At 36.1% G+C, this 11,389-nt stretch overlaps 1 protein-coding gene across 2 annotated transcripts in view; it reads left to right on the forward strand.

The window, feature by feature from the left end:
• CNTN1 (contactin 1) overlaps positions 1–11,389 on the forward strand; it is a 322,132-nt gene that overhangs the window by 39,210 nt on the left and 271,533 nt on the right. For both annotated transcript variants that reach the window (XM_006865302.1, XM_006865303.1), the window contains exon 4: positions 4,385–4,393. The gene's annotated coding sequence lies outside the window, so the exon portion shown is untranslated. The remainder of the gene's footprint in view (positions 1–4,384; positions 4,394–11,389) is intronic.

An 11,389-nucleotide genomic window follows, 5' to 3' on the forward strand; every position in this document is an offset into this window, starting at 1 on the left:
TTCAAACAGTTTTACAGTCTGGTGCATTAACCCACAGCACCACACCAGGACTCCATTTCTTTAGTATAAGGTGTGCAAATTGTATATGGAAAAAAATTATTATGTTTTTTCAAGCTTTTTAGTTCCTTATTATTTGTAATTACAAGTCCTTTCAAATAATTCAACTATTCTAATTTTTCTATTTTTGCACCATTTATATGACTTGTATACACATGAGACTTTTCACATATTAGTCAAGCAACTCAAACTATGTGCAGTATTTCTAATTATCCACTACTTCCTGTCTGTTCATCATACTATGGTGCTTGCAGGTTACTGTAGTGCTAGAATTTAGGTCAGCGGTATTTCAGATACCAGCTGGGTCAGTCAGGAGAGTTTCCAAACTAGAATAGACAAAGAAGAAGGAACAGGTGAACCACTTCTGAAAAATTTAGTCACTGAAAACCTTATAACTAGCAGTAGAATATTGTGTGATATCAGGCCAGAAGATGAGCTTCTCAGGTTGTTGTCATTAAATACCATTGAGTCGATTCCAAACCATAGTGACTCTGTATAGGGTTTCCGAGGAGGAGCTGGTAAGCTTGAACTGCCAATCTTACAGTCCAAATGGCTTTGCAGTGTGGCGCATTAACCCATAGCACCACTCCAGGAGATTGCATGATAGACGTTTGTTAAGACCAATGACTTATTCATTGCAAATGCCTTTTTTCACTGATACTTTCCTTCAGTGCAGCTTGGAATTCCTCCTGCACAATTATTCAGTTAATAGCATAAATGGAAACTGTGTTCATGTACATAGCTGGATGTAATGCACAGATGTAAAATCAGTTATATCTGGGGAAAGAGTGGATGTAGAAACTCAATATCATCAGACAGAATAAGACTGGGAGTTGACTACAAAACTCTTAGAACATCAATTGCTCATGTGCAAGTACAAGTTGAAGCTGAAGAAAGTTAAAACAGGTCAACAAGCACCAAAAGACAACCTTAATTACTCATGAATGAGGACAAGGTAAGTTGTGAGATCATCATACACAAGGGGCATTATACATGAAGAAAGCAAAAGGTCATTAAAAACATAATATAGAAAACAAGGGCCCAAAATCGATATTAGAAGAGACTAAGAAACTTGCTCTTGAAGGTGGAATGTTATTAAGTACTGTCGAGTTGGTTCTGACTTATAGAAACCCTGTACAGTGTTTCCAAGGAGCAGATGGTAGGTTTGAACTTCTGATCTTGTGGTTTGCAGTTCAGTGCTGATCCTACAACATCAAACTAGGAGTCCAAAGGTAGAATAGCTAAAGCAAAAGTAAGAAATGATGAATTAAGAAAGCTGAATAAAAGATTTCCAAGGGTAGCTCTAGAGTACAAAGTAAAGTGTTGTAATGACACATGCAAAGGCCTGGAGTTAGCAAATCCAAAACTGAAGAGCAGGCTCAACATTTCTCAAGCTGAAAGAACTGAAGAAAAAAATTCAACCCTAGCATTGAAATATTGAAGGATTATATGGACAAAATACTGCAAGGTCGGTAGCTCAAGCTCACCAGGTACTCCTTGAAAACCCTATACAGGGTCACTATGGGTTGAAGCCAACTAGACCGCATTTAACAACAGCAACAACAATGAGCAAAATATTGAATAATACAGGAATAATCAAAGGAAGATGGAAAAAATACACAGAATCACTGTACCAAAAAGAACTGGCTAACATTCAACCATTTCAGTAGGTTGCATATTATTAAGAACCAATGATAATGAAGGAAGAAGTCCAACTACACTAAAGGAAATATCAATGAAAACCAAGACTCCTCTAGTTGACAGAATACCATTTTTTAAATGTTTCAACAAACAGAGGCAGCATTGTAGACACTTAGAAGTGTTTAAGTCAACTACCTGGACAACTGACTAGAAGAGATCCATTTTTGTGTTTACTCCAACAGAATATATAAATCATCAAACAATATTATTAAAATCAGACACAAGTAAAATTTTGCTGAAGATAATTCAAGAACAGTTGCAGCAATACATTGAAAGGAAACTATCAGAAATTGAAACCAGATTCTGAAGAGGGTATGGAACAAAGGGTTTCATTGCTGTTATCAGATGGCTCTTTAGCAAAAGGCAGAGAATTCCAGAAAGATGTTCACCTGTGTTCTATTGACAGTGTAAAGGCATCTATATGACTGTGTATCATAACAAATTGTGGATAACATTGCAAAGAATGAGAATTCAAAAACACTTCATTTTGTTCATTTGGAATCTGTATCAAGGGAATATTGTATGGTTTAAAATCAGAAAAAGTGTGCATCAGGTTGTATCCTTTCACTGTGTTTATTCAACCTGTGTGCTCAGCAAATAATTCAGGAAGTTGGACTGTATGAAGAACGATGCAACATCATGGTCAGAGAAAGTCTCATTAACAATCTGAGATAAACGGATGGCCCTCCTGCTTGATGAAAATGAAGAGGATTTGAAACATTTCCTGATAAATATTTTGTATTATATGGTTTGCACCTCAATGGTGAAGAAAACAAAAATTCTCACAGCTGGATAAGCAATCTTGATAACTGCAGATTCTCATTTTACTTGGATCCACAATGCCCACAGAAACAACAACCAAGAAACCAAACAGTGTATTGTGTTTGGCAAATATGTTGTAAAAGGTATCTTTAAATTCTTAAAAATCAAAGATAACACTTCATAGGTGAAGATATATCTGACCCAAGCCCTGGTATTTTCAATTACCTCATATACAGGGGGAAGTTGGATAATAAATAAGAAAGACAGATGAAGAATTAATGCATTTGTATTGTGGTGTTGGCAGAGAATATTAAGTATACCACAGACCACCAGTAGAATGAACAAATCTTTGTCAGAAGTTAGAAGAAGCACAGTAAGGATGCTCCTTAGAAGGAAGAATGGTGAGAGTTTGTCTAATGTACTTTGGAGATGTTACCAGGAAGGACCAGTCTCTAGAGAAGGACATCATACTTGGTAAAATAGAGGGTCAACAAAAAAGAGAAAGAGCCTCAACAAAATGGATTGACACCAGGGCTGCAGCAGTCGCATCAAATAATAGCAATAATTGTAAGGATGGTGCGGGACCCACAGTGTTTCAATCTGTTGGACCTAGTATTACTATGAGTTGGTATCCACTCAGTGGCACCTAACGACATTTCTAGTCATATATAAATGAAATGTATTATTTATAATTATAGAAGATAAATTAATTTATTATAATAGATAAATTAATGGGAAATGTGTGTGCAAGTAGTAAACAATTTGCCTATATTTAGTAAAAAATATATGGGTTGTTTAAATCCAATTTCAGAGAGAATGGGAGTGTCACATAAATAAAGGTTAGAGAAGCTGAGCATAGTGTAATAAACTATTGAGATGACCTAATTACTTTTTGTTGTTGTTGTTGTTAAGTGCTGTCGAACCAGTTCCAACCCATAGTGACCCTGTATATGGTTTCCAAGGAGCTTCTGGTGAGCTTGAACCGTCGACCTTGCAGTTCAAATGGCTTTGCAGACTGGCTCATTAACCCGCAGTGCTACAAGTGCTGCCAAACTGGTTTAGACTCATAGCAACCCTGTATGGGATTTTCTAGGTTGCAAATCTTCTAGGGAGCAGAAAACCTCATTTTTCTTCCTGCTGAGCAGCTGGTGTGCTCAAACCACCCACTTTGTGTTTCAAAGTCCATTTTGTATCTACAGAGCCACCACACTCACATATAATTACTTTGTTGTTATTAAGTGCTGTCGAGTCGGTTCCAACCCAAAGTGGCCTAAGTACCTTCAAATCAGTTCTGAACCTTAGTGACCCTTGATAGGGTTTCTGAGAAGTGACTGGTGAGTTTGAACTGCCAACCTTGGAGTTCAAACTGACCTTATGGTCAAGAGTTTATCTTACAGTGTCACACTACTTTAAGTAGGATTTTTTTTTTTAAATCAAATTCAGAAAAGTTGATAAAATTATAAATGTATTCATATATTTTAACTGGTAAAAACTTCAGATTTATCTCTGGTTTGTATTATTTTGTAAACTGTTATTAGATTAGCTATTATGCTTTCTTCACCATCAATCCTCAACATTAATATTTTGTTAAGCATATCTACTTTTTCATTCATCTGTTATAAGTATTAAATAAATTATGTGTAGCATTTTTATCTGAATATTATTTATTAACTGTAAGTACTCAATATATATTTAATGAGTAAGTGAATCTTAAAATAACTTATCTGAACTGAATTATGTTGTTGGCTGTTTATAGCAGATCCTATAATTTATTCAGCAAGTGTCTTTATAGAATGCAATATGATAGATATTATGGAATCTAAACATCGGAACACGTTCTGCAAAGGACTATTAGTCTTGGTAGGCCAGAGAGGTCATTATTTACATATAGAGCTTTAGTTTTATTTTGCCTTCAATATACTGGAAAATATTTTCCAATTTCACATTAATTAGGTCATGTTGTTGTTGTTATGTGCCGTGGAGTCAGTTCCAACTCATAGCTACCCTGTACAGGCTTTCTGGGATACAGGGTTTCCGAGGCTATAAATCTTTACGGGAGCAGAAAGCCTCATCTTTCTCCTGCAGAACAGCTGGTAGTTTTGAACTGCTGACCTTGCTGTTCTCAGCCCGATTCATAACCACTATGCTACTAGAGCTCCTTAGGGCATATCTCCTATGCTAAGTACTTTTCTCTTGAAAGCTCCTGTTCAAAACTTAAGATGCCAATTGTAAATGGTAGCAACTGAAGCCATAATTTGTCATCATTAAAATCACAGATAAATTGAGTGGACTGCTCTGTATCCCAAATAAATTGTAGAGTATTAAACATTCAATTGTTATATTTTGATTACAAGTGAGTAGAAATTAAAGAGAAAAGCAGTGACATAAATGTCTCTAGCAATATAAAGATTATTTAAACATTTATTAGCTATTATTTTTAAACAGTTTAGGGCTTTAGGAAATTTGTACAGAAAGTACAGAGTATCCCCAAATAGCCCCTCCTCCACCCACACAGTTTCTCTTATTAAATGTCTTGGTGGCACAGTGGATAAACCACTTGGTTGCTAATCAAAAGGTCAGAAGTTCAAACCCATCTGTGGAAGAAATATGTTGCAATCTGCTAGGGTGCTCTGAATTGGAATTGACTCAATGGCTGTCAGCTGCGATTTCTGGGTTTTGTATTAGTGTAGTGCATTGATAACAATTGGTGAACCAGTATTCATATATTACCATTAACTAAAGTGCAGAGTTTGTGAAGGAAATTGAAATAGTATTGCTACTAGAGTTCCAGTTTATACATACATGGGTTAATTCCAAACAAACCATGTTTGAAAATATATCTGCATCCATGAATGACTACAGTACTCTCACTAACACTTGTGTTAGTCTCACTGGGAGCACTGGTGTGGCAATGTAGGATGGGCACTGACTAGACTAGTAAGGTCCACTATTCAAACCCACCAACTGCTTTCAGAAAGCCTACACAGGGGTCACTGTGAGTCAGAACTCACTCAATGGTACACAGCAACAACAAACTTCATTAAGGTGCCTTCAAACAAAGGACACTTTTTGTTCTATGGGGAAAAAGTGATTTGATGCCAAGGATAATATAAATGTGTTTTTTTTTTTAAAAAAAACAAAAACAAAACCAACTCATAGAAGCTTTACAACACGTTTACCAGAATGGTACCCCACATAAAACAACACTTTTTAGATAGATCAAGTGTTTTAAGGAAGGTCGAAAATACCTCAAAGATGAGATAAGAAGGAAAACTGTCAACTCAGATGAATGAAGGAACTGTGGCTGAAGTTTGGAAAGTGGCAGAAGAATTACTACTAATGCAATAATTACAGAAGTTGGGCTCTTGCATGGTTTGGTATTTTCAATATTAAGTAAACATCTTGGCCAAAAGCATTGTGCAAAAATCAGCCAGCTCCAAGAGCTGATCTTCCCATCAGTCTTTTAAGCAAGATAAAAGCTAACGAATACAATTTAGTGGAATGAATTGTATCTAAGGACAAGTCTTGTATTTATTAATCCAATCCAGAGAGCTATGTCCAATCAAAACAGTGGTTTTCAAGGAAATCTGATGTAGTGCAAATTGAAGAGTGTAGATTTCTTCTGGAAAGGGTTAGGGAAATGGAAGCACTGCCTTCAAAAGAAGTATATAGACGTGAATGGAGGCTGTTGACAAACAATAGTTTCATACTTTGATGATTTTGTTTAATAAATATTTCTGTGATTTTTTTATCACTACTTTTTTACCTACCCTCATAAATTATGAGTCACATTTTGTGTTGTGCAATTTTAGGACATTTTCCTGATCCCTGTCCTCCACCTATGTGTCCTTCCCTTTCCTCCAGGACCACTGGCATCAATGATGCTTTTATTGTTGTTCTAGTTTTACCCTTCTATAATGTTGTATGTTTGAAATCATACAGTATGTAGTATTTTCAGACAGACTTCTTTGTCTTAGCAATACGCATTAATGTTTCTCCATGTCTTTTGGCAGCCTTATAGTTCATTTCTTTTTATTGATGAATATGTTTCCATTGTGTGACTGTATCACTGTTTGTGTATCCATTAATCTCTTGAGGAACATCTTGGTTTCAAGTTTTTGACAAGTATTAAGTGAATCAGTTCTAAATATCTCATACAGTGTTTCTTTTGTAGAGATAAGTTCTCAGTTCATTTGGGTAAGTACCTAGGATTGCGATTGCTAGATTGTGTCATAATCCTATGTTTAGCTTTGTGAGAAACTGGGAAACGTCTTCCAAAGTGACTATATCATTTTGCATTTCCTCTAGCAATGAATGAATGCTCCTTTTGCTACAAGCCTTATCAGTCAACATTCGATGTTATTTGTGTTTTGTAGTGTAGCCATTTGAAAGGTGTTTAGTGGCATCACATTTTTGTTTTACTTTGTAATTTCCAATGACATAAGATAATGAACATCCTTTCATATGCTGATGAGAACTTCTATATATTTTATCTTTAATTTCAAATTTTTTGTTCATTAATTTTTTTTCCTTTCTTATTATTCTTTGTATGATTAACATGTAAGTCCCTTTCCAGGTATGTGTTTAGCAAAGATATTCTTTAGCTTTTAATATTCACAGAACACAAGTTTGTTATTGTTGCTGTTTATTTTGTTGAAATACAATTTATCAATATTTTATTTTATGGGTGGTGCTTTTAGTGTTGTAGTTAAAAATTATTTGCCAAACAAGGTCACCTAGATTTTACCTTACGTTATCTTTAAGAAGTTTAATAGCTTTGGATTTTTTTTTCTTCAAATTGCACTTATTTTGCTATTGTTTTCATTATAAATAGTAAACATGCATGAATTCATCAATTCCTATGTGTAAAATTGAATTACATTGATTTCATTCTTTGAATTGTGCAAATATTCTAACCCTCATTTTCAGAGTATGCTTTCCTTATTTTTATAAGCTCATTGCCCCTCAAGTTAACTATATAAAGTTTTGAATGTCGGTGACAATTTGATCACACATAGATCATTCTTAAAAAGAGCATAATGCTCAAGGCAGACCTTTTTGACAAGTTAAGCTAAATTACTGTTGCGTTGAAAGAGTACATCAGGGAATATTTTGGCCATAAGGATTAAAGATTTTCTTCTGGAAATATTTCTGGTATTCATCCATCCCCATGGCTCCAGAAAGTCTAGAGTCCCTGAGAATCTGAGATTCTGTTTTGCATTTCTGTCCCTTTTGATAAAGATTCTTCTGTGGAATCTTTGATCAAAGTGTTCAGTAATGGTGGTTAGGCACTATCCAGTTCTTTTGGTCTCATGGCAAAGGAGGCAATTAGACACACATTTGATACTCTCCTCCTGTCCCTGACACACATCCCTCCTCCGTTGTTCAACATAAACGGAGACCAATTGGATGACGAATCGCATGCTTTTAAGAACCCAGGTACTATACTACAAACTAAGGTATAGAGCAGAAGTGCTAAGCAGTCTATTTATCTAACTGGTATGTCACATGAAACTTTAAAATCAAACTCCAAACAAAGGAAACAAATCTGATGAGATGTTGAGTTGTACACAAGAAGCTTCTTGTACACACATCGGTAGCCAATCTTTTTTCATTTAAGAGGGTCATTGTTGTAAAGTGCAACGATTGGTCTGTCTCCATCCACAGAGAAGAAAAGTAAAGAACACCAATGACATCCAGAAACAATAACTCCATTGAACTCATGGACTGTGTAAACATTAATTTCCACAACATGCAGACCAGAAAAAACTAGATGGTACGCAGCTACCACCATAATCGGCTCTGAAAAGGATCACATTAGAAGGTCCGGATACAGTGGGAAAAACATTTGGAACAAAACTCAAAATCATATAAAAATATCAGGTTTACTAGTCAAATAGAGAGTGGTACACCCCCTGAGAATATGACTGATTGTCATATTTTAGGCCTAGGAATGAACTTACCCCTTGACTCAGTTGTCAGCCAAACAGTAACAGATATAGAAAGGGAACCTCAGCATAGTGAGATAAGTACACCTTAAAATAAAAGATTATTTGAGACCATAGATTAGCATTTACCCAATGACAAGTTCAAAAGGGTTATAGAGGAATGGATAAAGAAACAAAGAAAAGAAGCTGGATAAGTGATGTTATATTTGTTGTTGTTAAGTGCCATCGAGTCAGTTCCGACCCATAGCGACCCTGTACAGGGTTTCAGAGGGTGTAAATCTTTACGGGAGTAGAAAGCCTCATCTTTCTCCCACGGAGCGGCTGGTAGTTTCAAACCGCTGACCTTAAGGTTGCAGCCCAATTCGTAACCACTACGCTACCGGAGAGTTGCAAATAATAAGATGACACAAAATGTGTAGGAATTCTTGTGTGTTTTTTTAATTTCCTCAAATAGATATTTAATAAGCAACTGTTACTTACTATGCACTGAATTAAGTGATAAGATTCAATTGGCGATCTAGGCATGGTCGTGAAAGTTTTTATGGGAATGGAGACAGACAAGTGATAAAGAAAATTTGGGGAAAATGACACTGCCGTGTACAACTTCTAGGAGTGCACATCTGTTTACCTTTTCTGCCAAACAATTTGGCAATATTAAGTAAACATCATAAAATATATATATGCCTCTTACTCCAACCAATTTACTGCCAAAAATTAATATTCAGAAAAGGAATTTTGTTAAGTGCTGTCGAGTCGATTCCAACCCATAGCGACCCTGTATAGGGTTTCCGAGGAGCAGCTGGTGAGCTTGAACCACCAACCTTGCAGTTCAAATGGCTTTGCAGTCTGGCACATTAACCAACAGCACCACACCAGGACTCCCCAGAAAAGGATTAGGGCTAAATAAAATTTATATTAAATAGCACACTGAATAGCAAATATTTTGAGTGCTTGCTTACTGCCTTTCAGGCTTTACTAAAGTCTAAAAAGTTTACTTGCATTAACTAGTTTAATTCTCACAATTATCTAAGGTAAGTACTGTTGTTCCATTTCACATATGAGCAAGCATAAGCATCTAGAAGTTAATTAGTCCAAGGTAATGTAAGTGACAGAACCAGGATCCAAACCCAAGCAGTCTGGCTCCAAAGTTTTGAGTTTTTAACTTCTACACCATGATGCTTAAGAAAGTGTGTTAATTATAGCATTACTTATATTTATGAAGCAGTGTGAATGATCCAAACACACAATACTTGTTGCTAGGTGCCAAATAATTGACTCCCATTCATACATAGCAGCCTCATGTGAGAGAATATATAGCTTTGAATTTTTGAGGACTCTGTAATATTAAGTAGATCTGGTAATGTATTAGTTATGAGTTGTGCTGCTAAACTCACGATCAGCAATTTGAAACTTACCAGGTTTCCACGGGAGAAAGATGAGGCTTTCTGCTCCTGTAAAGATTTACAGCCTCAAAAACCATGTGCAGGGTCGCTATGAGTCGGAACTGATGCCACGGCACACCACCTCAACCACCACCACTTTTTAGTATTAATATTTTAATAGTGCTTTCCATATGATGATAGTTTGGTTTATTTAATCCAGTGTAAAGCTTGATATTAGGTTGGCTCTGATCTAATGCAAAGACTTTTTGATCTTTGATCATTTCTGACATAGTTTTGAGCCACATCATGTTAAGTGCCTTGGAGTCTGTTTTGACTTGGCGACCCTGTATAGGGTTTCCGAGGCTTTTTACATTTTTTTGTGGGAGCAATAAAGCCTTATATTCTTCTTCTAGAGTGGATGGTGTGCTCAAACCACCACTCTTGTAGTTTGCAGTCCAGTGCTTATCCTATGGAAATCAGAGTTTTAGGTTGAGTGGGTCAGAATTAAAATAAAAACCCAGAACATTGAGCAACAATATCTGCAATAATACATCTTTAAAGCAATAATATAGGGACTGTAAGGATGCTTCAAAATTACCCTGGTCTCTGCAATAGCAACTCTCATCCTCTTGCTTTCCACAACCAAACTCGCCTTCTACTCAGAAATCCTGAGACTATTCTTGTTGTTAAGTGTTGGAAATAACCTAAATGCCTATCAACAGATGAATGGATAACCAACATGTGTTACATATGTACTCAACAAGTAGGAAAAATTGAGTCATGATACATATGGATGGAGTTGGGGGCATTATTCCAAGCAAAATAAGCCATCACTAAAAGACAGCACTTAACAACAACAACAAAAGATAAATATATTAACCAACTTGATTAAAAAGACAAGAAAAGTCAAAAGTTTAGAGACCACAGTGTATTAGGGGTTAATAAGAGTAGAAGGGAGTCCTGGTTTAGTGCTACAGGATAATGCACTGGACCTCAAGGTCGGTTTGAACTGCAAGGTAGATGGTTCAAACCCACCAGCTGCTCCTTGGAAACCCTGTACTGGGAACCGACTTGAATGCACTAACAACAACAAGAAGTAAAAGGGAAGAAGCCTGATGGTGTAATGAACTACGAGCTGAGCTGCTAACCTCAAGGTCAGCAATTGTAATCTACCAGCCGCTCAATGAGAGAAAGATGAGGCGTTCTGTCCTTAAAGATTTATAGGCTTGCAAATACAAGGTCACTATGAGTCAGAACTGACTCAGTGGCACACAACCACCACCACACAATTCAATTCATGATACAACACTATTCACAAAAAACTATAGAAAGAATCAACAAGACAAGATGCTGGTTCTTTGAAAAGAGTAATAAAATTGACAAACCATTGGCGAAACTAACTAAAGAAAAGAGGGAGAAGACACAAATAAATCACATTAGAAACCACACAGGGGAAGTCACAACAGAACCAAACGAAATCAAAAAGATAATAACAGAATACTATGAAGAGCTGTACTCCAACAAATTTGAAAATTTGGA

Source organism: Chrysochloris asiatica, unplaced genomic scaffold (assembly GCF_000296735.1).
Source record: "Chrysochloris asiatica unplaced genomic scaffold, ChrAsi1.0 scaffold00077, whole genome shotgun sequence".
Classification (NCBI taxonomy): domain Eukaryota; kingdom Metazoa; phylum Chordata; class Mammalia; order Afrosoricida; family Chrysochloridae; genus Chrysochloris; species Chrysochloris asiatica.